We start from the raw sequence: 26594 nt of genomic DNA on the forward strand, positions 1-26594 counted from the left end.
GCAGAATTCTATCAGACCTTCAAGGAAGACCTAATCCCAATTCTTTTCAAACTATTCCACAAAATAGAAACAGAAGGTACATTACCCAACTCATTCTTTGAAGCCACAATTACACTCATACCTAAGCCACACAAAGACCCAACAAAGAAAGAGAACTTCAGGCCAATCTCCCTTATGAACATTGATGCAAAATTACTCAATAAAATTCTAGCGAACCGAATTCAAGAACACATCAAAACAATTATCCATCACGATCAAGTTGGCTTCATCCCAGGAATGCAGGGTTGGTTCAATATTCGGAAATCCATCAATGTAATCCATTATATAAACAAACTCAAAGAAAAAAAACCACATGATCATCTCACTAGATGCTGAGAAAGCATTTGACAAAATTCAACACCCCTTCATGATAAAAGTCTTGGAAAGGTCAGGAATTCAAGGTCCATACCTAAACATAGTAAAAGCAATTTACAGCAAACCAGTAGCCAGCATTAAACTAAATGGAGAGAAACTTGAAGCAATCCCACTAAAATCAGAGACTAGGCAAGGCTGCCCACTCTCCCCCTACTTATTTAATATAGTATTGGAAGTCCTAGCCAGAGCAATTAGGCAACACAAGGAGGTCAAAGGGATACAAATTGGAAAGGAAGAAGTCAAAATCTCACTATTTGCAGATGATATGATAGTATACTTAAGTGACCCCAAAACTTCCACCAGAGAACTCCTAAACCTGATAAACAACTTTAGCAAAGTGGCTGGATATAAAATTAACTCAAGCAAATCAGTAGCCTTCCTCTACTCAAAAGATAAACTGGCTGAGAAAGAAATTATGGAAATGAAACCCTTCAAAATAGTCACAGATAATATAAAATACCTTGGTGTGAACCTAACCAAGCAAGTAAAAGACCTGTATGACAAGAACTTCATTCCCCTGAAGAAAGAAATCGGAGCCGATCTCAGAAGATGGAAAGATCTCCCATGCTCATGGATTGGAAGGATTAATATAGTAAAAATGGCTATTTTGCCAAAAGCCATCTACAGATTTAATGCAATCCCCATCAAAATTCCCACTCAATTCTTCTCAGAGATAGAAAGAGCAATCTTAAAATTTATTTGGAATAACAAAAAACCCAGGATTGTGAAAACTACTCTCAGCAATAAAAGAACTTCTGGAGGAATCACCATCCCCGACTTCAAGCTGTACTACAAAGCAATAGTGATAAAAACTGCATGGTATTGGAACAGAGACAGGCAGGAGGATCAGTGGAATAGAATAGAAGACCCAGAAATGAACCCCCATACCTATGGTAACTTAATCTTTGACAAAGGGGCTAAAACCATCGAATGGAAAAAAGATAGCATTTTCAACAAATGGTGCTGGTCCAACTGGTGGTCAGCATGTAGAAAAATGAAAATTGATCCATACTTATCTCCTTGTACAAAGCTCAATTCCAAGTGGATTAAGGACCTCCACCTAAAACCAGCCACACTGAAACTAATAGAAGAGAAACTGGGAAAAAGCCTGGAATACATAGGCACAGGGAAAAAGTTCCTGAACAGAACGCCAATGGCCTGTGCTCTAAGACCAAAAATTGACAAATGGGACCTCATAAAGCTGCAAAGCTTCTGTAAAGCAAAGGACACAGTCAATAGGACAGAGCGGCAACCAACCGATTGGGAAAAGATCTTCACCAACCCTACATCTGATAAAGGGCTAATATCCAAGGTATACAAAGAACTGAAGAAATTAGACTCTAGACAATCAAAGCACCATATTAAAAAATGGAGCACAGACCTGAACAAAGAATTCTCAACTGAGGAAGCTCGAATGGTTGAGAAGCACCTAAAGAAGTGTTCAGCATCCCTAGTTATCAGGGAAATGCAAATGAAAACAACACTGAGATTCCACCTCACACCAGTCAGAATGGCTAAGATCAAAAACACAGGTGACAGTACATGTTGGCGAGGATGTGGAGAAAGAGGAACACTCCTCCACTGTTGGTGGGATTGTAAACTGGTACAACCACTATGGAAGGCAGTCTGGCGGTATCTCAGAAAATTGAACATAGCGTTACCCAGGGACCCAGCTATACCACTCCTGGGCATATACCCAAAAGAAGTTTCAACATACAACAGGGACACATGCTCCACCATGTTCATAGCAGCCTTATTTATAATAGCCAGAAGTTGGAAAGAACCCAGATGCCCTTCAACAGAAGAATGGATGCAGAAAATGTGGTACATTTATACAATGGAGTACTACTCAGCTATTAAAAACAATCAGTTCACAAAATTCCTAGGCAAATGGATGGAGCTGGAAAATATCATCTTGAGTGAGATGACCCAATCTCAAAGGAACATACATGGTATGCACTCACTGATAAGTGGATATTAGCCCAAAAGCTCACAATTTCTAAGAATCTTCATATAGACCACATAAAACTCACATAGAAGAAGGAAGACCAAAGTATGAATGCGTTGGTCCTTTTTAGAAGGAGCATCAAAAGTTTCAACCAGAACTCCCAAAGTCTAAACCACCAACCAGAGAGCACAAAGGGAGGGACTCACGCACCTGTATAGGGAAATGAGGGTGACCTTGTTAGACTCCAGTGAAAGTGGAGGGCCAAGGTCCCCAAAAGTTTGGATCCCCTACTGTGTTGGAATTCGAGAGCAGGGAGATGGGACTGGGAGGATGTTTGGAGCACACCATCACAAAAATTAGGAGGAAGGGGTAGGGGATAAGGGATTTGGGGGGAGAATGAGAAAGGAGACAACATTGAAAGGTAAATACGTATAATACCCAATAAAAACCCCACACAGATAAAGAATTTTAAAAAAAGGGAGTCTATTTATTTTAAATTAATTTCAAAAGTTTCTAGGAGATGCAAATTGGCTAAGATACTATTTTAAGCTCTCCACAAAAGAATTTAAATCTCTGTTCAATATTCTCAAGAGAGAGGTAAACCCTAACTTCCTCAACAGTTAATTGACAAAAGAGAGGTAATCTCACAAAAAGTAGAAAAAGCTATTTCTAATCGATATATCATATAGTCTGATTAATTGTCAGTGGAGCTATAAAAGTCCTTTGACAAAAGATTATTAATATAGATTTATATATCCTTAAATAAGGCCTTCATGACTCTCTGAGTGTGGAAGGAGCAACTGTTGGCGCTTCTGCCCTGATTTTACAAGAACTCTGAAAAATTGGCTTTAAAAACAAAAGAGGGGGAACGGTACCCCCTCAGAAGGAGTCCCCCTGAAATACTCTCCATCATGCCTTCTTCACTTTTCTCTCTCTAAAGCTGAAAGCTCATGGCAAATCTCTTGCTGACCATGTTGGTGACCTCGGGCACCACCAAGACCAACAAAACTTTGCCACAGATATGGGGAAGGACCCTCATACCCATAAAGGGAATGCCCCAGTCCCAGTTCCCTTATGGAGCCGAGGACTGATATGCCTGCCCAATACCACAGAAGGCACAGCTAACCGGCTACCACAAATATTAATGAAAAAAATAGATACCCTCACAAAGCCAGGCCCAATCATAAATACGATGAATAACAATTTACATCCAGGGAAGAGAAATCTCCCTGAGAATCCCCTTCTTTTTTCTTTCCAGGTAAAATTGAATCACCCGTGATGCCTGCTATTAGAAGTTCTAACCCAGATGGACCAGAAGCCAGGAGCCTCGCCCTTACCCTCACCCCCTACCTTTTCCCACCTGCACAAGGTCCCCTGAAGCTTGGCAACTGCAAGATCCTGCTTGGCAACTGCAGATAGACTCAAAGCAGTGTACCATATCATCTGAATAATAGCAGGGAATCCATAACTCAAGCAGTGTACCATATCTTCTGAAGAATAGCAGGTTGCAGTCCTCCTCACCCCCACGAATAACCAGGACCCGCTGGTCGGGTCAAGTGGCACCCAGACGTGGGGCTCGAGGCAAGGACCCATCCGGAAGGACCCTCATTGAGAGGATGTGCGCACGACATCAAGATTGAGCAAGACAGAGATCATCGCCCGTGACCTGTCGTCCACGGAACCAGGTTGATGCTGCCATCAAGAAGGCAGTTGAAGTTCATTACCATCAGCTGAAAATTGCAGAGGATCCAGAAGTGACTCCGCAGGAGACTGACACAGCTGTCAGCTCCCCTGCCTCCCCCTATGGTCGACCCCTAGACTTCCACGCCCTCCAGAAGGGTACCTGGTATGCCTGGTTTTGCCCTCATTTCTCTCGCTAGAGAGCTTGGCCTCTTGATCACCACAACAAAAATTGGCTTTTTCCTAAACCAAGGCCACCCTTGATATGGCCGCTAACATTGGGGAGCCTTCCTTTATGACAATATTACACCCCAAACTGACAAATGGTTGGTAACTTGAACATATACAAGAGACTAGGATGGCTGTGAGTTAGCCCAATGACGGGATTATTGTAGGTCCGCTTCCCAGGGGCCCACCCAATGCAGCCGAAAAGGAGTGCGTGGTGCTGGGAGTGGATGCAGCCTACATGGCCTAAGACAGGGCTCTCACCCTCCTTTCACCCACATCAGAGTCCCTTGACGTTGCCCATCCTCGACAGCCTAAAGTCTTCGACCATCGATGTGACTTGTCTCACATCAGTGTTTTGGGGTTGTGAACTTGTCTAAGACCCTCCATAATTAGACATCCAAATTCAAAACTCACATAGTTGGGATTGAACATAAGACGCCTTCTCTAACTAAACAGAGAAGGGGGAGATGCCAGAAGCCAGGACCCTCGCCCTTACCCTTACCCCCTACCTTTCCCCACCTGCATAATGTCCTCTGAAGCTTGGCAGCTGCAAGATCCTGCTTAGCAACTGCAGATAGACTCAAAGCAGAGTACCATGTCTTCTTAAGAATAGCAGGGAGACCATAACTCAAGCAGTGTACCATATCTTCTGAAGAACTGCAGGTAGATCATAATTCAAGGCAGTGTACCATATAGACCATGACATGTTTCAAGGCACAGGCCAAGAAGATTTTGTACTTTTCCACCACCTGGACCCTCTTACCCCCTCCCCTTGTAAAACATGCTATAAAAAAGCATTTCATGTTCAAAAAAAAAAAGAAAATAAAAAAAAATATATTATAAAAAAAAAAGAGAACAAGTAAAAAAAATAAATAAATAAATAAATTGCATTCACATGATAAGTTCGCCAAAGTGAAATTTATATACTCTCTGAAGCCCCAAAATGCCATTGTTTAATTGTTAACATTATAAATGTAAATGTTGCAGGGCCAGAGTTTGATGTTGGGTATTGTCTTAGTGTTATTATTGCTATGATAAATTATAACAAATTCAACATGCAGATGAAAGAGTTTGACAGGTTTTGGCTTTATCGTTGTTGATCACTAAAGGAAATCAAGGCAGAAACTCAATCTAGACAGGAACCTGAAGGCAGGTGTGATGTTTACTGGCTTACTAGATTTGGATGGCATACTCAGTCTGCATTCTTCTAAAATCCAAGACTACTAGCTGGGGCTTAACCACCTATGTTAGAGTAGACTTGGGCTTCACCAATTTAGCATCAATCATTAATTCAGAAAATGCCCCACAGACTTGCGTGTGGCTAAACATTATAAAGATTTTTCTTTCTGGTTTTTCCCCAGTTGAGGTTTTTTGTTTGTTTGTTTGATTTGTTTTTCTCTAAGGTGACTTTAGCTTGTGTCAAGTTGACATAAAATTGGTCAGCACAAGTATCATCCTCAGTTACTTTCCACATTAGAAATTTTGTCAGTTTTGAGTTGAACTCATAATAACCTACTGCTTTTGACACTGACAGATGTAAACAAAAATCTACTAATCCAAGATAGGGGACTGATGAAAGACTTTAGTAAGAATATGACCAAAGTTCAACTTGGTGAAAGAACTTACTTAACAGTTGTTGGAATGAGGGATTGCATATAGGCATATTGATGACTCAAAGACAGTCATTACTAAATGTAGCAGCTTACTAAAGTTTGTATCTTGAAGGTCTCTGCATAATTTGCAGGCAATTAGAAATTCTCTTTTACAATATTTACTTCTTTTATATTTCAGAGAATTTGTGAAACTTGAGCTTTTTACTCCCAAAGTCCTAAGCAGACTACTTTTAGATTGGCTAGTAAAGAAATTCCCTTTTAAAATTTGTAATTTATAAGTTGCTTCCCATCCATGATAAAATAATTCAACTCAAACCAGCTGAAATGCCTATACAACTGACTCAACTATATGAGCTCCTCATGCTCCTAGGATCCTCCATTCTCTAAGCCCTCAGTGTTGGGATTGTAGATGCATGCTAATGGACCTGCGTTTTATTTGTGTGCATGGTAAGAGCATTTCCAACTGAACCAAGTCTCCATCCCATTGTATATCTTTTGCTCTGACCTAGAATTTTAAAATTTAGAAAGAAATGTATTAGTCTTTAATATTACCTCTTCCCTATTAAAAATCAATATGTTTTATAAAAGTTTGTCAAAACCTATAACAAAATTTTATGTATGCAAGAAGTTGGTTATTATTCAGCATTTCTGGGTATGTGTGTGTAATTTATCAAAATCTGTATATAGTGTTATATTAACTAAACTTGGGCTGTATGTGATTATTAGACATAATGATTACCACAGTTAAGATGCTAGTAACAATCTTCATAATGCCATCTCATTGCTTAAAACCATAAAAGGACATTGAGGAATATCTACATGTTTCAGTTTATCTTCTAATAAATATGGCTTTAATTTCTTTCTAATTGATTTTAACAATATTCTAAAAAGTGTTGATATATTTCCTAGACCAAAGATAGATACTAAAAAGTCATTTTATTAAATAACCATGATGTTGAGTGGCTCTGTTCATGGGGAGATATGAGTAAACGTCTTCTCAGATAGAGAGGGAGGTGATGATAGACAGATGCATCAGCAAAGCCCACATCAGGATGTGTGACAGCTCACAAAAGCTACACACCTGTAGCATGCTTCATAGCTTGAAGGCCATTGAATAAACTGGAGGATGTTCTTTCCATGTGGCTCCTTTAGTCTGCGTCTTATTACAGGCAACTAAGGTGATCTCTTCTTCATATAGGATATTCAGTTGATATTTTTCAGGATCTTGGTTTGGTTTCTGCTTCTTCCAGCTTCAAGGGCTTTCCTTAGAGTCTTCTGTTATCAGTCTTTACTACTTATATATCCCTTGGGATGGAAAGGCTTATTTAAGCTGTCCAGTTACAGGTACTCCCTGAAACTATTGTGAGTTTATTTCCTGTTTTAAGGAACTATCTTGCAGTATGGAGTGTTTCATCTAGCTGTCAACATCATGCATTCAAATGTTCTGTTTTTGCAACTTTCTCTTTATATCACACGTGAACAGGAGTTCCTGTCCATGATGTATGATATTAACCTTGGAAGTAACTGCTTCAAAATCCATGGATGCAACAATGAGGTTCACATACCTAAGAACTGTACCAAAGCAGCTATCAGTGCTAATTTTGTATAAGTAAAACATATGGAGATAGTTTATAGTGTATAACTATATAAATACAGAATAGAATCTTATAATTGCATATGCTTTATATTAAAGTATGTATCATTTAACATAAACATATAGATGGCTTTAATGAATATATGTATATGCAAGGATAAAGGACAAATAAAAGCACTTAAACAGAAATACAAATAACTGCACAAAAGTCTCAGAAAATCTATAAGTTTCTTGAATGAAGATGCAACATATAGATTATGGCAGGATGTATCATAAGAATATCTAGATATCTTTCTCTGCACTTTTAATTTTGGTCAGTTAAGGCAGGATCTTATGATTATAACCTAGCAAATTTGAAAAAAAAGATAAAATTTTAGTATAAATTTTAAGCCTAAAACTTATTTCTTTCTATTTTTCTCCTATTTTTCCTGTATATTTCCTTTGATGGATTACTCTTTTCCTACTTTCATTTTTTTGATATTTTCTTTATTTACATTTCAAATGTTATTCCTTTTCATGGCTCCCTACCTGGAAACCCTTAGCCCATTCCCCCTACGATCCCCAACTCACCCACCATTCTCAGATGTAGTGTTATTTTAGGAAACCTTTGTGAAATACAAAGGTCTTGTAATCACTGTGCATTACTCTGAGGTTCTAAACTTTTGCCTATGTAATCCAATCTTTATAAATAATCTTAGACTTGCCATATTATGTATTTCCATTTTTCCTAGACTTTCCATCTTTGTTAGTTTTTATTGGATATTTTATTTATTTACATTTCAGATGTCATCTCCTTTACTCATCACCCCAGAAACTCCCCTTATTCCATCCCCCCTTTTCCTTTTTGGTTTTATATCATTTTAACTACATGCAAGTATTGAGTCAGTTCTAGGTTGAAGAACTAGCAATACAATAGATGTAAATAGTGAAGGAACAAGCAAGTCAATAAACAGGGGCCCATGATCACTCCCATGATCACTGTTTCTGAGGGCTTACCAGGATGACCAAATATCTGTCTTAGCCCAAGGTCATTATCATGTCTGAAGCCTACTTCCTTGTTCTAGCCTAAAATTTAGATTCCTCTCTGAAATTACTTCTTTGTTCTAGCCTAAGATTTATAATCTTGCCTGGACCTCATGCTGTACTACAGAGCAAAAGTGATAAAAACTGCATGGCATTGGTACAGAGATAGCCAAGAAGATCAATGGAAGAGAACTGAAGCCCCAGAAATGAACCCACACACCTATGGTCACTTGATCTTTGACAAAGGAGCTAAAACCATTCAGTGGAAAAAAGACAACATTTTCAACAAATGGTGCTAGTTCAACTGGAGGTCAGCATGTAGAAGAATGCAAATCAGTTCATTCTTATCTCCTTGTACAAAACTTAAGTCCAAGTGGATCGAGGACCTCCAAATAAAACCAGATATACTGAAACTAACACATGAGAAAGTAGGAAAAAGCCTTGAACACATGGGCACAGGAGAATAGTTCCTAAACAAAACACCAATGACTTATGTTCTAAGATCAAGAATTGACAAATGAAACTTCATAAAATTGTGAAGCTTCTATAAGTCAAAGAACACATTCAATAGAACAAAACAGAAACCAACAGGTTGGGAAAAGATCTTTACCAATCCTATATCTGATAGAGGGCTAATATCCAATATATAGAAAGAACTCAAGAAATGAGACACCAGACAATCAAATAACCCAATTAAAAAATGGTGTACAGAGCTAAGCTAAACAAAGAATTCTCAACTGAGGAAATTCAAATGATGGAAAAGCACCTAAACAAATGTTCAACATCCTTAATATTAGAGAAATGCAAATCAAAATAACCTTGAGTTTCCACCTCCCATCAGTTAGAATGGGTAAGCTCAAAAACTCAGAGCTATAGCAAATGCTGGAGAAAGAGGAACACTTCTCCATTGTTGGTGGGATTTCAAGCTGGTACAATCACTCTGGAAATCAGTCTGAGGATTCCTCAGAAAATCGGACATATTATTATTACCTGAGGACCTAGTTATGCCATCCTGAGAATTTATCCAAAAGATCCTCCAACATATAACAAGGACACATACTCCACTATGTTCATAACAGCCTTAGTTAAAATAGCCAGAAGCTGGAAAAAACTCACATTTCCTTCAACAGAGGAATGGGTACAGAATATATGTTACATTTACAGAATGGAGTACTACTTAGCTATTGAAAACAATGAATTCATGAAATTCTTAGGCAAATGGATGGAAATAGAAATATCATCCTGATTGAGGTAATCCAATCACAAAAAACCACACATGGCATGTACTTACTGATAAGTGGATATTAGCCTAAAAGGTCAGAATACCCAAGATACAACTTACAGTCTACCTGAAGCTGAAGAAAAAGGTAGAAAAAGTATGGGTGCTTCGGTCTTTCTTAGGAGTAGCAAAATACAGGAGCAAATATGGAGATAAAAGTGTGGAGTAGAGATTGGAGGAAGGACTGTCTGGGGACTGCTCTATTTGGGGATCTATCGCATGTGCAGTCATCACATGCAGACAATGTTGTGGATGCTAGGAAGTGTATGATGACAGGAGCCTTATATAACTGACTCTTGAAAGGCTCTGCCAGAATCTGACGTATATAGAGGCAGATGCTCACAGCTAACCAGTGAATTGATCATGAGATTTCCAATGGAGGAGGCAGGGAGAAGACAGAAGGTGTTAAACGGACTTGTGGCCCCATGAGAAGAGCAACAATATCGTCCAACCAGAGCTCTTAGGGTCTAAACCTCCAGCCTGGGAACACCCATGGAGGTACCTATGGCTACAGCTGTATATGTAGAGGACGATAGCCTTGTCAGGCATTGGTCAGAGAGGACATCCTTGGTCCTGTGAAGGCTGATTTTCTAGACTGAGAGAATTTGAAGGTAGAGAAGGGGGAGTGGGTGGATGGGTGGGGGTACACGCTCATAGAAACAGCAGGAAGAGGGACAGGGTGGAAGGTCTCTGGGGAGAATGAGGAAAGGGGATAACATCTGAAATGCAAATAAGTAAAATATCCAATTAAAAAACTATTTGGATTCCAAGGAACTTTCTGCTGAGTTCCTATAGCACCCTACATCTAGGCCTACCCATGCCTAAGCGAAAAGGAAGGATCCAACTTACTAGCATAAGGCATGATCCAGATCAGGTATCTAATATGGGAAGAGGGCATGTTTTTGTTTTTTTCTGTAGGATGCTAAAGGAGCATGGTGCTGTCATAGTGATTGATGAAACATGTTAATGCTGGGACAAAGAATGATGGTGACCTGTGTGCTTGCTGAATGCCCTGACAATGGTGTCTGGGATGCTGTATTGTACATATATTCCTGACCCACCTTTGTTTCCTATATTCCAGATGTGACAAGCTGCCTTGACTCAGGATTTTAGACCTTGTGGAACAGATAATCAAAAAGAGAAGTTATAAGGACTGTTGTAGTTTTCTTAAACATGACCAGTTATTTGGACTCAATCATGTACTGTTCTAGAAATCAGTCCAATATTGGGATTAACAATCTTCATTTGGAAGACTGGATATGGCCATTTTCAGACACATATTTGGAAGTTATCTGCAGTTCGCTAAGTTATTATGTTAGCGAGAGATAGAGTTGGGACAGGATCTGGGTTTCAAACAAGTGTTAATGAATGTGGTAAGGCTCTTTTAATTTTCAAGTTAAATTTACTTTTGTTTCTTATACAGTAATTATTGTAAGTTGCATTAATTATGCACTTTCTAATGGTGTTAGTGTGTTGAAACCTACCATGTCTGTTATGGGGCTCTATCAGTCAGCTTTTGTTTTATTACCCTGAATATTAAAGAACCTTGGTTTTCTGAAAAAAGCTTGCAAGTACTGGAAAAAGTGAGTTTGGCTTTAAGCAGAAGCAAGAGGGTCGTGGGCTTGATTACTCTTGGTGTAACAGCTTTAATTACATTAATTGCTAGCACCACTGCTTCTGCAATTCCTTTGACACAAGAAGTTAAGACAGCTACTTCTATTAATCATTTAACAAAAGAATGTCACTAATGTATTGAGTATACAAATGATTTAGATAGGAATTTTGAACATCTGATTGATGCCATTTATCCTATTTCAATTATTGGAAGGAGGTTCAGACTCTAAGAATGAGTGTCATGCCAAATAACAATGGAGTTGTGTTACTTCTAAAATTTACAATGATGGTCATTATAATTAGGAAAAAGTTTAAAGACACTTCTAGGATATTTGTCATAATTCTAACACCTCTCTGGATGTTTTAACTTTGCATACTGAGCTTATGAATTTAAAGAATGCTGTTCTGCTGAGATTTTATGCTCCAGATACTACTGATTATCCATGGCTTGAGGTCAGTATTTCCTTTTTGGTTAAGCTTCAAGAATGATATATATAGCTTGATCATGCTAGCCCAAAAGGGAATAAAATACTTTTATTCCTGCCCATAGAGTTAAAACTTGTCTTTAACAACATGAACATGTTGACAGCCTAAGTACATGGTTTGAAACTGAAAATGGATCCCCAGACAGAGTTATTAATTTAACAGGCTTGCAATCCAAGGATAGGTAAGATTCTGCACAGAAACTTACCAACCTAAGACAGGAATGCATTGCTTTTAATAATGCTTAATGAGTAAGGAAGGCATTCTTGTCAGAATGACCTAAGACAGTCTCAGTCTTGTATATAAAACAAAAAAAGGGGGAAATATGGGGAGCTTTTGGGGCTGCTTGGCAGGAATGTGACATTGGCCAAGGACAAGGAAATTGGCTTCAGGCAGGAATCAGATATTAGGCTAGAACAAAGAAGTAATTTCAGGCAGGAATCTAAATTTTAGGATAGGCTTTTCTTTATTTTAGCATCACAAGTGTTCAGCAAATATTTTTATCTGACCTTCATACTATGGCTTAACTTTCTCTGTGTTGTGATAAAATGCTGTGTCCAAAGGTAGCTTTGAGAGGAAAGGGTTTGTTTCACTTTATATGTTGTATTTCAAAAATAGGGGAAGCCAGAGCAGATATCAAGGAAGGAACTGAAACAGAGACAGAAAGAAATGCTGTTTCCTTCCTTGCTTCCTCTGGCTTGTTCAACTCTTTTTTTCCCCTACATCCCAGGGCTACCTGCTTAATGATGGTATGAGTCATGTATTCCCTTACAATACTTTAATCAAGGACATGCTCAACAGACATGATGCCAGAACAATGTGATAGAAACAACTGCTCAAAACAGGTTCACTTCTTGTAGGTGTGTAAAGGTGACAACTAATACAAAGTATAAATTTCAGACAATTCTCTGGATCCCTCCTTATTGCATTTATTTTTATAATTGGCTTGATTTCAATATTGTAACTTTCCACATTTTGAATTTGAATATTTTTACCTCAAAAATCATTCCACAAAGAAATAACCCTGCCATCAACCATAAATCATTTATGTACTGTCTCTAAGCAATCTTTTCTCTTATTTCCCCCCAAACATATACATTGATCTATGATTTGCTTTTCTAATATTTGTCTTAGAAGGAAATACATGTTTTATGCTCTCAATGACTAGGCTTCTCAGCCATTTTTGTTTTAAACTACATACTATGTGGTTAAATCAGTGCTTAACACATGGCAAATGATCTTTTTTGCTTCTATTTGGAATAGCATATTGTATAGTTAGTCAAAAATATGATCCTTCTTTCTGTTTCTCATTATCAATTAGTTGATCATATTTAATCAAGTTAACTAAGTTCGCATGTTAGTTGTTGAACTATATAATATATATATTCTCACATTCATTTATAGATTAGGACAAAAGGAAATACATTATTATACTTATTCTATCCACTATTACTTTACATGTAAAAAAACCTCAAAGCAGAATTTCCACCATAGTTTTAAAATTAGCAAGCAGATTAAATATCTAAGTCATAAAGATCTTAATCTGTTAGCATGTGATAAAATTTCAGAAACAATGAATATTCAGTGATTTAACAGATTTAAATATTTATTACACATACATCAAAGTTAGTTTAACATTAGAGAAATTATTAAGAATATTAAACGGAACTTGGTACTTAGATACTACACTTTTTATTGTATTTTTGTATTTAACATGGTTTTCAAGAGATACTTAATATTTGTAAATCTTAACAACCTGAATAATATGTATCTAAGTGTCTGTGGACAGTTTATCAACGTATCTTTTCATTTCCAGATGAATTTGTATAAAAATGACATAGTTGATGAATTTTCTGCCAGAACCTTCTCCAATCTTTAAAAAAATCAATTGAAAAAAGAAAAATTATAATTATAATATCTTTTGATTTACTTAAATCTAGAAGTCAATGAATATTCAGATTCTACAAATATTTACTTTTTAGAGATTCCACTAAAATTCTGGATAGAATTTCCTCCTTTATTCATATGTGCATGGATTTTAAAATAAAATGTGCCCAAAAATGGAGGAACTACTTACATATATGGAGGTCGTGTAGACACTAGAAGCTTCAGTTCCCCCAGCATGACATGAAATGCTAGAAATTTCTGTATATTCTATGGGAAAGCCAAAAGCTATGCTTTTCATGTAACAGCCACCAAAAAAAAAAAACCTCACAGAAGCAAATACGCATGCCCTTTATGCACTGCTGTGGCCTCCTCAGCTCTTGAATCCTGGACCCTGTGGGATTTGAAAAATTTAGCATGATATGTAATCAATCCCATGTTTTCCCAGACAGGAGACCTAGAAAAATTCATTCTGTTTCTGGAGCTTTTGATCTTGTAGTTATTGACCTTACAGTTGTTATGATAATACATCATTGTGTCCAAATGAAACTTTCTATGGACTTGGCTTCTTATTTGATGCTGTGTTAGGCTAAGAGCTCTTAGGAGTCTTTGAGAATTTGTCAAATGCATATAAGTTTAGGAATATTTCTTTATTTTGATATATGGAGTACATTAATATTACTTGCTTGTTTACTCTGTATTTTAACTACATTCAGTTTTTGAAGTATCTCTCAGTTTCAGTAGATTTTAAACACCCTAGAGAAATATTTTTAGAAATTAATTCTGGTTGTTGTTTTTGTTACTGTTGTTTAGCCTATGCTCCACATTTTATATTTATATATTACGATTAACTTAATTAATTTTCCTCACTTTCTATTCATGCTCTATCCCCTCTAAAGTCCATTCCCAAAAACTACTCCCATTCACCTACTCTGAAATTTATACCTTCTTCCCAATCAATGTTGTTACATATATGTGTATGTGCATAAAAATATATAAATAAAACTTGCTTGCTTTGTTATTGTCTCTGTCTATATAGTTTCATGGCAGACTACTTAATATTGTAGACCCAACTAAGAGGCTCATTGTAGAAAGGGGTCTTCTCTTTCTAGAAATACAGACATATGACCTAATAAAGTTATGACTTAGTATGTCTCTTGAAATGTTCATTCTTCAGATAGTGTTTATCTAGATATTGTCTATTAGACAAGAGCCACAACTGATATCCTAGTACCATGCTTCTTACAATCACTCCCCTCCTACTTCCAAGATGTTCCTAAGATGCTAGAACAATAATGTATATGCATCCTTGGGACTTAGGACATCCATGGTCCATTGATCTCAGCATCATGTCTATTTATGGCTTGCTGTAATTTCCTCTAATCCCTTGAAAGAGAAGCCTCTTTATAGACAAGCAATAACTACACTTCACTGTGGATACCAAGGTTTAGAATGTAGTAAAAAACATTGCACTGGTGTAGGAACGTGGTAATAATTCATTCTCTCTAAGTTTCTTGACCTCACTAGCCCTAGGAATTTGACTAGCTTTCTTATATTAGACATGTATTTAGCTCTAAGCTCAATTGAGCAGTAATTGGTGACAACCAACATATAAATACCATTTACTGCATATTTATAGATACCTTGCCTTCTAAGTAATTGTTGTGTTTCATATATGTCACTCCTGAGTGGGACAATTAATTGCTTTCCTTCCTTCATAAATTGCATAGTATTTTCTCATATTACATTTTGCCACTTTGACACCATCAATAAGACTCCCATGAACAAAATTTTGGATGTATTTATCCTAAAGAATATCTTCAGGGTATATGCCCAGAAGTGGTATCACTGTGTTTTCAGGTACAAATGTCCAGACTTTTGAGGAAACACCAAATTGATTCTCAGAGTGTTTGTACCAGTTTGCAATCCCCCCAGCCATGGAGTTTTCCTCTTTCTCTACATCCTCATCAGCATGTGCTGTCACTTGAGATTTTAATCTTAGCCACTCTGACTTCTGTAAGGTAGAATCTAGTGTAGTTTTCATTTGCATTTCCCTGATGACTAAGGATGTTGAACATTTCTTTAAGTGCTACAGCCATTCAAGATTTGTCTGTTAAGAATTCTCTGTTTGGTTCTGTACCCCATTTTTAAATTGAGTTTTTTTTTTTGATGTCTTACTTCTAAAAGCTTGGCACTATTTTTGATGCTGTGTTGTACAGAGAGGAGCCTAGCATTTCAATCATCTGAGAGCCTCTACCACTGGCTGATTGAGATAGACACAGATATTTACAGCCAATAATTGGACTGAGATTGGGGATCCCTAGGGAAGAGTTTGGGAAGGACTGAAGGAGCTGAAGAGGACAACAACCATATAGGAAGAACGACAGTGTAAACTAACCTGAAACTCTGGAAGCTCCCAGAGAATTAGCCACCAACCAACGGCCATGCATAGGCTGGTCTGAGTCCCCCAGAACATATGTATCAGAAGACTGTCTTGTTTGGCATTAGTATGAGAGAATGCACCTAATCCTGTAGACACTTGATGACCCAGTAAAGAGGGGTACAGGAGGATAGCTTCCTCTCAGTGGCGAAGGGGACAGCATGGAGTGAAAAACTCTGGGAATGGAGACTGAGAGAAGGGTAACTTTTGAAATATAAATAAATAAAATAATTACTTAAAGAGAATATCTTCAGAATAAATTATTTTTAAAAATCTGGCTAACTACAATAACCTTCAGTGAGAGAATATCATTGAAAATACAACACAGTTTTATCCCCATAGCACATATTTTTTCAGTTATTGGCCAAATATATTGATGAATTAATAATAGAAATTAATGACATTTCTAACAGAAAATATTTATTTGCATTCTTTTTTCTTTTTACATTTTATTTAATACATTTTTGTGTGTGGATATATGTTTTTCTGGGAGAGTGTTTGTGTATACACATCCATGCCTCACATGCCAGATGATATGAAGCATATAGGGCCATCAGATCACAACCCAGAAGAGATGGTTTTCTTCTTCCACCATTTAGATTTCAGGGATTAAACTCAAGTTATTATTCTTGGCAGCAATTGCCTTTCCTATCTGAACTATTTCAGTGGTCCAGGAAAGAACTCTATTTATGAATCTAAGATTATTTCACTACATTCAATATTTTCTTATTCATGGAAAGACTAATTCATATATATGTGTAAGAGTGAGCATGTCTGTCAGTGTTCCATTGTTTTTGTATGGTTCTTTTTTTTCCTTTTTTTATGTAATTTTTTTGAACATGAAATGCTTTTTTATAGCATGTTTTACAAGGGGAGGGGTATGGTTCTTAAAAGAGTCAAAATTTGTCTACCTGACATCCATAGAAAGGTCTACTTTTCTGTGAACTTGCTAATTCAAAGCACTATATCTTTCACCATTTGGTGACTATTTTTCACATTCTTCTCATATATCTGCTAACTACTAGGCCGAAAGAAACATCCATATTTCCAGTAGATTCTCATAAGTAAGCAAGGGCAAAATATGGGTTCCCTTGACAAACACCTTCTACTTTAGAACTGCATAGTGGGTCTCAGAGAGATGACTAAGATGAAGAACATTCGCTGCTGTTGAAGAGGACCAGTGTTTAATTACCAGCAGTCAAATAACCTGCATGTTGGACCCTTTTCATCTTACCTTGTCCAGCTTTGACATGATGATTGTATGCGTCTGGTCTTATGGTAGAGTTTTATATAGGGTTCATGTTGTATGTCGTTGATTTCCTTTGGCGGGAAGGCAGGAAGGCAGAGTGCTTGGATCTGAAGGAATGATGAGGTGGGAGGGAGGAGAATGGACAGTGAGAGGGAATATTGCAAAAAGAATGCAATATATGAGAGAAATATATATATATATATATATATATATATATATATGATATGTGTGTATGTGTATGTAAAATTAAAAAAATATATATAAATATTTAAAATACATATTCATATACATATACACAGAGGGGAATACATCTTTGAGAACAATTTTCTGTAATTGCAAATGTTTATGAGTCAAGAATAACATGTACAGCGACTTGACCCTGGGCCAAGCCTGTGTTTCCCACACAACTAAATCTAACACAACTAGACTCACATGAGAGACACCACCACAACAAAGCCTAGCCTAACTGATGGCATCCCCACTATACTCATGTGAGGCAGGCTCTCTCTGCTCTGCCCTGCTGGAGACACATCTTTCCAGTGGCCCACAACTTGGCCCAGGGCAGAACTAGCACTCCAGACCCCCTTCCACACCCAGAGATAGCTTATCTTCCATGAGGTCCATCACAACCAGGTTTACAAGGTCACAGGAACAATAGCTAGGCCAGTTAACACCTGTGGTTACAAGATGGCCAGAGGCAAGCACAAGGATATATGCAACAGAAATCAATGCCACTTGACACCAATATAACCCAGTTTTCCCACTACATCAAGCCCTAGATACCCCAACACACACGAAAAGCAAGATTATGATATAAAGTCACATCTCATATGATTAGGAGGACTTTAAGAAGAACATAAATAGCTCCCTTAAATGAATATAGGAGAACACAGGTAAACAGATAGAAGCCCTTCAAGAGGAAACACATAAATGCCTTTAAAAATATAGGAAAACAAAATCAAACACGTGAAAAAATTGAACAAAGCCATCCAGGATCTAAAAATGAAAATAGAAACAATAAAGACATAAAAAAGGGAGGCAAACCTGGAGATGGAAAACCTAGGAAAGAGATCAAGAAATATAGATGACAGCATCACCAACAGAATACTAGAGATAAAAAAAGAGATCCTCAGGCATAGAAGATACTCTAGAAGATGTTGGCACAACAGTCAGAGAAAATACAAAGTACAAAAATCTCCTAATGCAAAACATACAGGAAATTAGAAACACAATGAAAAAAACCAAACCTAAGAATAATAGGAATAGAAGAGAATGAAGATTCCCAAAACAAAGGGCCAAAAAACATGTTCAACAAAATCATAGAATAAAACTTATATAACCTAAAGAAAGAGATGCCCATAAATATACAAGAAGCCTACAGAACACCAAATAGATTTGAAAAGAAAAGAAATTTCTCCCATCACATAATAATTAAAACACTGAATGCACAAAAGAAAGAAAGAATATTAAAAGCGGTAAGGGGAAAAGGCCAAGTAACATATAAAGAGAGACATATTAGAATTACACCAGACATTACAAAAGAGACTCTATAAACCAGAAGATCTTGGACAGATGTCATTCAGATCCTAAGAGGACACAAATTCCAGCCAGAGATACAATACCCAGCAAAACTCACAATCACCATACATGGAGAAACAATGATATTCCATGACAAAACAAAATTTAAACAATATCTTTCCACTAATCCACCCCTACAGAGGATAATAAAAGAAAAATTTGAACACAAAGAGGGAAGCTATACCTAAAGAAACCCAAGAAATTAATCATTGCATAATAAACAGAAAAGGACCACACAAACATTATAGCACCACTAGCAACAAAAATAACAGGATCAAACAATCATTAGTCTTTAATAATTCTCAATTTCAATGGACTCAATTTCCCCAATAAAAACACATAGACTAATAGACTAGGCACATAAACAGGACCCAGTATTCTGTTACATAAAGGAAATACACATTAAGGATTAAAACAGTTACTACCTCAGTCTAAAAAGTTGGAAAAATATTCCCAAGAAAATGGTCCCAAGAAACAAGTTCGAATAGCCATACTAATATCAAATAAAATAGGCTTTCAATCAAAAGTTATCAAAAGAGATGGAAAAGGACATATCATTCTCATCAAAGGAAAAACCTACTAAGATGAACTGTCAATTCTGAAATCTATGCCCCAAATGCAAGGGCACTCACATTTCTAAAATGTTACTAAAGCTCACAACACACATTGATCCTCACACAATTAATAGTGGGAGACTTCAATGTCCCACTCTAACCAATTGACAGATCATAGAAACAGAATCTAAAGAGAGACACAGTGAAACTAACAAAAGTTATAATCCAAATGAATTTAACAGATATCTACAGAACCTTACACCTAAAACAGAAGAATATACCTTCTATTCAGTACCGCATGGAATCATGTACGAAATTTAGCATCTTCTTGTACACAACAAAGCTAAACAGATACAAGAAAATTGAAATAATTCTTAAGGCTAGTGTTCACTAACAACAAAAATCAGAGAATGCTTACATACTCATGGAAATTAAATAACTCTCGACTCATTGATAACTTGGTCAGAGAAGAAATAAAGAAAGAAATTAAAGGTTTTCTAGAATTTAATGAAAATGACCAGGCAGCATATACATGCTGATATAAGGACCTGAACACGTAAATAGCAGAGGACTGCTGGGTCTGGGTTCAGTCAGAGAAGATGCACCTAACCCTCAAGAGACTGTAGGCCCTAGGGAGTTCAGAGGTCTGGTGCAGTGGGAGCTGGGAGTGGGAACATCATCATGGAGACAGGGGTGGGGATGGAGAGGAGGTATGGTATGTAGAACAGTCGGAGAATGGACTGGGAGGGAAATAAACTCTGGACTGAAATAAATAAATAAATAAATAAATAAATAAATAAATAAATAGTTAAAAAAAGAGAATGAAAATGAAGGCATAGCCTTTCCAAACTTATGACACAATCAAAGCAGTGCCAAGAGGAAATTTTGCAGCCCTGAGTACCTTCATAAAGAAACTGGAGAGATCCTACACTAGCAACTTAATAGCATATCTGAATGCTCTAGAACAGAAAGAAGTCAACACACCCAAGGGGAATTGAAGGCAGAAAATAATCAAATTCATGACTGAAATCAACCAACTAAAAAAACAAACTAGAAACACAAAGTTGTGTTCCAACTAGAAACACAAAGAACTATACAAAGAATTGACAAAAATAAGAGCTGGTTCTTTGAGAAATCAACAAGATAAACGAACCCTTAGCCAAACTAACCAAAAGCCACAGAGACCATATCCAAATTAACAAAATCAGAAATGAAAAAGAATACATAACATCAGAAATGGAGGAAACTAAAAACATCAGGAAAACCTATTACAAAAGTCTATACTCAGTACAACTAGAAAATAAAGATAAAATCAACCAAATAAAATGATTAATTAAAAGAAAATAATGGGTATGCAGACCAACCCTGTCACTCAGCAGACTTGCATGACTATTATTTTCAATGTTTTGTCAAATTTGAAGTCCAAATGGGAAGAAAAAATAAAGCTTTTTTACCTGGTACAGTCAAGGAACAAATAAATAAATAAATAAATAAATAAATAAATAAATTTTTTAACTTTATTGTACACTTCAATTTATCTAAGGAAACAAAATATTTTTAACTTCACACTAAACTTCAATTTATCTAAAAATGTATTATAGTGAAGCCTCACATTATCCAGAATTTTTAGAATTACACTCCTCTAATTATATATCTCAGGACACTGAAGCAGAAATATCACAAATTTCAGACTAGCTGGGCTAAATATTGAGACATGTTCACAAAACCTTCGAAAATCAATCACGTAAAACTATAAACAAGAATATAAAATGTAAATAAACATTTAAAATGGCATAATTTAAAAATATTTCCATGATTAGAAATCACTATATTGAAACTTAAAATTCATCTTTAGACTCAAATATCAACTACTATATTAAAAGAAAACAATTCTTACTTTAAGATAAAATGTTTTGAAATTTGTGTGCTATTATTAATTCTTGAATATTTTATTTGCTAAGATATTATAAAAACATGAAATTTTATACATATATATATACATACATGCATACACACACACCATATATATATATATATATATATATATATATATATATATATATATATAATTTTTAAGTAAAGATTTCCATTTTTAGCTTTCACTGTTCTTGAATTTGGTCTGTAGGCCAGGCTGGCCTCTAACTCAGAGATTTGCTTGCCTTTGCCTCTGTAGTGCTGGAATTAAAGGCATGCGATACAACTTACTGCCTGGTAATAAATAACATTTAACATCATCATTATTCATTAGGTTACATTTATTAATTAACAAAACACTTTTCAATTATATATTAATGTACATAATATTTAATGAAAGAAAATATTTCCTCCATCCTGTCTCTTTCTAATTGTCCTCAACACAACCATCTTTTTTTGATTTCTTACGTTTTATTCTTGTTTATACTCTCATTTCCCCTTCCTTTCCTTCCGTTCACTTGACCCTACCTTCCCTCTCCCAGAATCCACTCTTCCTCTGTTTCCCTTCAGAGAATATCAAGCCTCCCAGGGATATCCACACCAACAGCATATCAAGTTTCAATAAGACAAGGGCTCTCATCTCATGTTTAAGACTAGAGGGGGCAAACAAGTAGGATTAAGGGGATTCCAAGAACAGGCACACTCACATTGATAGGACTTCCAGAAAACACCAAGCTACATGATCATAACATATATGAAAAGCCCTATGTCAGGTTCATGCGCACTCCATATTTCTCAGTTAAGACTCTGAGACCAGGTTAGTTTATTCAATGGGATTTTTTGTTGTGTCCTTAACTGCTCTGACTCTTTTCTTCCTCCTCATCCACAGAATTCCCAGAGCTCTTTCTGTTGTTTAACTGTGAGTTTCTGCATCTGTTTCCAACAGTTGCTGAATGAAGCCCCTTTGATGAAAATTATGCTAGTATCCTGTCTCTGAGTACAACAGAATATCATGAGGCATCATTTCATTGACTCCCATGCCTCCTTGGTAATGTGTGATTCTATTCTTGAATCTTTCCAGCTTCTGAGTCCTGGCTGTTCAGGCATTGTCAAAGGAGTGGGGTACTCCCTCTCATTAGATGAATTCCAAACTTAACTAGTCTTTGACTGGCCACTCCTACAATTCCTTTGTCACCTTGACCCCAGCACTTCTTGCTGGCAGAATCAATATTTAGGTTTTTTTTTTGTTGTTTTATTTTTTTGGTTTTTTTGGCCTGGTTGCAGGAGATGGACAGTAGTTCAGGTACATAAACCTGTTTACTAGGAGTCTTAGCTTGTGTCACCCTTGGAGATTCCATTACAGTAGGTTTTTAGTTCATCCAAGAGATTTTTCTCAATTCCAGCTCTCCTTCCCAGGAAACTTTCCCTTTATTATCCCCCACACCCAACCCCAATGTTCCCTTCTCTAGTTTCTACAGAAACATCCATAATATATACTCTGTTTTCCCTTTTTAAAAAAATTCATGTACCCCATTCACCTTGAGCCATTATTGTTACTTAGCATCTCTGGGTCTGCAGATGGTAGCCTGATTATCCATTACTCTACAGCTAGTAACCACTTGGATTATGCAATACAATGTTTGTCTTTCTGGGTATGGATGACCTGACTCAGGATGATTTTTTGATTTTAGTTCCATCTGTTTCCCTGAAAATTGTGATGTTATTTTTTTACCAGCTAGGTAATAGTGTAAATGTATCACATTGAGGGTCCATTCATTAATTGAGAGATATCTAGGTTGTTAACAAGTCCTGGATATACATACAAAGCTGCTATGCATAGTTGCACAAGTGTCCCTGTGATAGACTCAAACATCCTTTAGGATGCCCAGGAGTGGCTGGATCATTAAGCTAGATCATTTCCACGTTTTCTGGGGAACTGCTACACTAATTTTCAAAGAGGTTGCACAAATTTGCAAAACCAGCAGCAATGGAGGAGTGTTCCCCTTACTTACATCCTCCACAGCAAGAGCTGTCACTTGTGGTTTTGATCTTAGCCTTTCTGATCTGTGTAAGATGAAATCTCAAGATCATTTAGATTTTCATTTCCCTGATGGCTAAGAGTGTTTAATGTATCTTTGTTTCTCAGCCATTTTGAGATTCTTTTGTTGAAAATTCTGTTTAGATCTATACCACATTTTAAATAAAATCATTTGTTTTTCTGATGTATAGTTTTCTAGTTTCTTGAGTTCTTTATATATTTTGGTATTTAGTCCTCTGTCAAATATAGACATAGTAAGAATCTTTTCCCATTCTGTTGGCTATCATTTTGTCTTACTGACAATGTCCTTTGACTTTAAAAAGCCTTTACGTTTCAGGAAGTATCACTTATTAATTTTTGATCTTAGTGCTTGGTCTACTGATGTTCTGTTCTAGAAATGTTTCCTGTGGCTATGCATTCAATACCATAACCTATTTTTTCTTCTAACATATTCACAGTGTCTAGTTTTCAGTTGATGTCTTTGATCCATTGAACTTGAATTTTGTGTAGATATGAATCTACTTGCATTCTTCTACATGCCAACATTCAGTTACACCAGCATCACCTGTTAAAATGCCTTCCTTTTTACATTGTATAATTCTGGTAACATTATCAAAAGTCAGGTGTCCATTTGTGTATAGATTTATATCTGGGTGTTTGATTCAATTCCATGGATCAACTTGTCTGTTTATGTGCTAATAGTGCACAATTTTATTACTATAAATCTGTAGTAGAGCATAAAGTCAGGAATAGTGCTACTTCTTTTTTTGTACAGTATTTTATTGTCCTTTGATTGTATAAAATTGTTTTAGCTATCCTGAGTTTTATGTTTTCCTATATGAAGTTCCTATATACTGTTCTCTCAAAGTCTGTAAAAATTTTGTTGAATCTGTGAGTCACTTTTTGTAAGATGGTCAGTTTTACTGTGTTAATTTTCCATAAGCATAGGAGAATTTTCTATCTTCTCAATCTTCTTCAATTTCCTTCTTCAAAGACTTGAAGTTTTTATCACATAGAGTCTTCATATGCTTTATTAGAGTTACCTCAGGGCATTTTATAGTATTTGTGGCTTTTTGAAGGATGCTGTTTACCTTACTCCCTTATTTTTTTCTCTCAACCTGTTTTTTCATTTGTACATAGGCTGGCTACTGATTTTGTTTCTGTTGTTGTTGTTTCTGTTGTTGTTGTTGGTTACTGTTGTTACTTTGGTATCTAGCCACATTTCTGAAAGAGTTTATCAGCTGTAATAATTTCCTGGTAGAATTTTTGGTGTTACTGATATATATATATATATATATATATATATATATATATATATATATATTATCTTCAAATGGTGATACTTTGACTTCTTCTTTTCACATTTTGTCTACCCTCAATATCCTTTAGTCTTCTTACTATTTTAGCTAGAACTCCAGATATGGTTTTGAATAGATATGAAGAGAGTAGAGAGTAGACAGTCTTGTTTTATACCTGATTTTAATGGAATTAAGTTTTTATTCATTTAATTTGATGTTGGTTATAGGCTTGCTGAACATCATCTTTATTTTGGGTTAGTATTTCCCTTTTATCCATCATCTTTCAAGCCTTTTATGAAGGGGTGTTGAATGTTGTCAAAAGCTTTTTCAGCTTCTAGTGGAATGATTATATATATTTATTTTTCCTTTCAGGTTGTTTTCATTGACAGATTTTCACATGTTGAAAAATCTCGACATTTCTCGGATGAAGTCTATGTAATCATGCTAGATGATGCTTAATGTGTTTTTTTTTATTCTCTTTTATTAATAGATCTTGCATATATGTTCATGAAGGAAATTGGTCTGAATTTCTCTCTTTGTTGAGTCTTCATGTGGTTTGGATATTAGGGTGACTGTGGCTTCATAAAATTAAATTGGTGATATTTCTTCTGTGTTATTTTGTGAAATAATTTGAGAAATATTGACATTAGCTCTTCTTGAAATTCTGGTAGAATTCTGTTATAAAAATGTCTGGACCTATTTTATTTTTTGCTTGAGAGATTTCAATGACTGCTTCAATTTTCGTTATGGGCTATAGGATTATTTAAATTATTCATCTTATCTTGATTTAACTTTAGTAAGTGGTATCTGTTCGTAAAATTCTTCATTTCATTTAGATTTTCCAAATTTGTGGAGTACAAGCTACCAGATTTTGAATTATGACCTAATGATTCTTTAGATTTCCTCAATGTCTGCTCTTAGGACACCCTTTCCTTTGCTGATTTTTTTTTTTTTAATTTGGATATTCTCTCTTTCTGACTTAGTTTTGATAAAAGTTTGTTAATCTTGTTGATTTTCTCACATAACCTACTCTGTTTCATTGATTCTTTATATTACTCTCTTTGTTTCTATTTTATCCATTCCTTTTAGATGTGTTTTCTTCCTTTTACTCTACAGCTTTCAGGTATATTGTTTCAATGTTGTTTGTGATTCTTCTAATTCCTCTATGTAAGCATTTAATGCTATGAAATTTCCTCTTAGTACTGCTTTCATTGTGTCTGATTAGCTTGGATATGGTGTGAATTCGTTTTCATTGAATTCTATGATGTCTTTAATTTCTTTATTCATTTCTGCCTTGACCCAGTAGTCACTTAGTAGATAATTGTTCAGTCTCCATGAGTTTTTAGGCCTTAGTTTTTTCTGTTGTTGAAATGCAGATCTCATCTATAGTAGTCTGATTTGATGGAGGGGCATATTTCTTTTTTTTTTTTTTAATCTGTTGAGAACTGCTTTTTGACAAAATACAGTCAATTTTGAAGAAAATTCCTTGAGTTACAGAGAAAGTGTATTCTTTGTACTTGAAAAACATTCTGAAAATATCTGTTAGGTCCATTTAATCCATAAATCTATTAGCTACAAATTGTTCCTGTTTAGATTTTGTTTGCATGACCTGTCCATTCATGAGAGTAGCATGTTGAAGCCCCTCAGGATTAATGTAAGGGACTCAATGTGCTTTAGCAATGTTTCTTTTACAAGTATGGATGCTTTTGTGTTTGCAGCATAGATATTCAGAATTGAGATGCCATTTTGGTGGCTTTTTTTCT

The sequence above is a fragment of the Grammomys surdaster genome, unplaced genomic scaffold, assembly GCF_004785775.1.
Source record: "Grammomys surdaster isolate TR1022 unplaced genomic scaffold, NIH_TR_1.0 125708, whole genome shotgun sequence".
Taxonomy (NCBI): Eukaryota; Metazoa; Chordata; class Mammalia; order Rodentia; family Muridae; genus Grammomys; species Grammomys surdaster.